The 3,161-nt window shown below is 46.1% G+C and overlaps 1 pseudogene; it reads right to left on the bottom strand.

The window, feature by feature from the left end:
• Nucleotides 1-517: 517 nt before the first annotated feature.
• On the bottom strand, nt 518-1,138 carry LOC142440107 (actin, cytoplasmic 1-like; annotated as a pseudogene).
• Between the last annotated feature and the right edge of the window lie 2,023 nt (nt 1,139-3,161).

Below are 3,161 nucleotides of genomic sequence, written 5' to 3'. Positions count from 1 at the left end.
ATGTACAGGTAAAGCCCTGGCTTCTCCAAAGCTTTCATCCTTCTGAATTTGTGTGTGTGTGGGGGTGGGGTGGGGGGGTTGGGGGGAGGGTGGCAAAAAGGGAGGGGCACCCAAATGGCTGGCCATTTGAAAGGAACCTTTAAAGCAAATAGGACCAGTATTGGGCAGGGAGGGAGGAGACAAGGGCCAGCCCCTTTCTCTGGAATCGAGCATGGCTTTTGAGAAGGGCAGCGGTTTCCTGTTACACGGCATCCCATGGTGCTTGGTACGATAATTGAAAACAATAAGCAATGTATACCCAAAGTCCTTTGCTACATTGCAGAACTGGGGGATGCTCGTGACAATTTCTGTCACCCTCACTGTTCCAGTTTTTAAATCCTGCCAAGCACTGAAAGAAAAACAAAATATCAATGCAAATTCAAACAAATAAAGCCATAACAATCACATAAAAAATTTTTTTTCCTATGCAAGTAAAGCTTTTGTCAAGAAAGGGTGTTGTGACGTGAGGAAGAATCAGTCACACTAGAAGCATTTGTGGTGGGCGATGGAAGGGAGAGATATGCTGGGTGCCAGCGCCCTCATCTGCATTTGTCATCAATGCCAGGGCCAGGGTGGTCCCACAGGACAGCTCTGTGTTAGGGTACAGGTCCTTATGGATGTGAACGTCATACTTCAGGATGGAGTTAATGGGAGTTTCCTGGATGCTGCAGGATTACATTCCCAAGAAGGAGGGCTGGAATAGCACTTTAGGGGCAACAGAATTGCTCCTTCCACAGGTTCTTGACCTGGGAATCCAAATGCAACCAATAGCTCTTCTCCAGGGAGAAGCAGGAGGCTGCTGTGGTTACATCTGCTTGAAGTCCTGGGGGACTCAGCAGAACTTCTCGGTAATGTTATGCTCGGCTGTAGTAGTCCTTTTTGTGAGAATCTTCACGAGGTAGCCAATCAGGTCCCGGCCTGTCAGGCTCAGATGCAGGATGATGTGTGGGAGGACCTCCCCGCCCCCATAGATGGGCACAATGTGGGTGACCCCATTACTAGAATCCATCACCATGCCAGTATTATGGCCAAAGGCATACAGGGACAACATGACTTGGATGGTGGTGCACATTGTGGGGGTGCTGAAGGTCTTGAACATTATCTGGGTCACCTTCTATCTGTTGGCGTTGGGGGTCAAGAGGCCTTTAGTCAGCAACACAGGTGCTCCTAGGTAGTCAAGTGAAGTTCATTGTAGAAGATGTGTTGCTAGCTCTTCTCTGTGTTATTCCAATTCGTGACAATGCCATTGTCAATGGGGTTCTTGACAGGCAGGATGCCTCTCTTGTCCTCGGCCTTGTCACGTATGTAGGAGTACTTCTGGCCCACACTCTCCTTCATGCCCCGATGCCGGGAACTGTCCAGGACGAGAGGAGGATGGCTGGGGCGCTGTCCTCACCTATGAAGCTGGCCTTCCACATGTCTGAGCCATTGTCGACCACGAGCACAGCAATATCATTGTCCATGGGGAACTCGGGGGTGACGAGCGTCAACTGGCAGCCATGACATGCAGCTTCGAGACGTCCGTGCTTGCAGGAGGGATGCAGTCTGGCTGTGTCAAGCCATGGCATTTTCAGAGACTTCATATGCATGTGAAAATCGAACACTGAATAAGGACGACTGAAGAAGAATCAATGGATTTGGATTACAGTGCTGGTGAAGAATATTGAAGAGCAGCACATCAGAAGAACAGCCAGAATACTCTTTAGAAGTAAGAACCGGGAGATTTTCTCTCACATTCTTTGGATATGTTGTCGGGAGAGACCAATCCCTGGAAAAGGACAGCGTGCCCAGTAAAGTAGAAAGGCAGGGGAAAACAGGAAGACTCTCAGATGGAAGGATGTCATGGCTGCTTTATGAGGATGTCTCAGGACCACGGGGTGTTTTGTTCTGCTATGTGGTTCCATCAAGTGGGAGCTGATTTGGCCCCTAACAACAAGACTGCGGGGATGCCTCCCAAAATCGGAAAAAAGCTCTGTTAGGTGGAGCTTTTATAGTACACATTTTTCTTGCTAGTGAGCATGGAGCAGCTTTCTCTGAGTTAGTGCACCCAGCAGTATTGCCTGGAATGTTTGCTCTGGTCCATTTTTTAATACATTTTTTTGTAAAAAAAATTTTTTTTTGGAAAAGCATTTTTGCTCGAGCCTCGTTTTTTTGTGATGGCCCATTTAAGAGAACAGTGTGTGGCTGTGGAATTTTGTTTCCTGTTGGGGAAAAGTGCTGCAGAAACTGCTCTGATGTTGAACACAGCTTACAAGGACACGCTGTGGGAAAACCCTAAGTGTGTGAGCTGTTTTCTCATTTCGAAAAGGGGAAATATTGATTGATGACAAACCTCGTTCTGGACATCCATCAACTTCCCAAACAGATGAAAATATCACTCATAGTACATTTGGAGTTTGATCCACTAGGTCAGACTGTTAATCAAGCTTTCTATTTAGGGGTTCTGAAAAGATTGCATAACAGCATGTGACAAAAAAGGCTTGATTTGTGGCAGACGTGAGACATGTTTTGCCACCATGACAATTTACCTGCTCATGCAGCCATCTCCGTGTGCCATCTCTTTGCCTCATGCACCTTACTCACCTTATCTCACTCTGTTTCTGAGAATGCACAGGGACATGAAAGGACCGCGAATGGAGGACACAGAAGAGGCGAAGAAAGAATGAGGGAGGTGCTGTCAGCTGTCCAAACCGGTGAGCTTGAAAATGTTTCCAAGAATGGAATTGCAGATTTGACAAATGTACTAAGGGTAAAGGATAGTACTTTGAAGGTGATAGGCTGTTTTGTAAAAAAAACAAAACAAAAAACACCGCTTTGAAAAAATTCCAATTTTTGGTACCCCCTTGTATTCTTGAGAAAACTGAGAAAATAGTCATCCCATTTTTTAAAAGTATGTTCTCTGAGGAACCCTAATTAAGGGAAGTTGGAGGTTGGGCATGTGAGGCATACTCGGAATGTGTGTTAGACAGTGTTCTCTACAGAAACCAATTCATAAACACGCATATGTATATAAGGGAGAGGTTTATATATAAGAGGAATTTGAGAAAACATCCCAACACAGTCCAGTCCAAGGCCATATGTCTGAGATTAGCCCATATGTCCGATACCAATCTATAAAGTCC

Source organism: Tenrec ecaudatus, chromosome 2, assembly GCF_050624435.1.
Source record: "Tenrec ecaudatus isolate mTenEca1 chromosome 2, mTenEca1.hap1, whole genome shotgun sequence".
In the NCBI taxonomy this organism is placed as follows: domain Eukaryota; kingdom Metazoa; phylum Chordata; class Mammalia; order Afrosoricida; family Tenrecidae; genus Tenrec; species Tenrec ecaudatus.
Note: the sequence above shows the minus strand (reverse complement) of the source record. Positions and strands in the feature narration are given on the sequence as shown.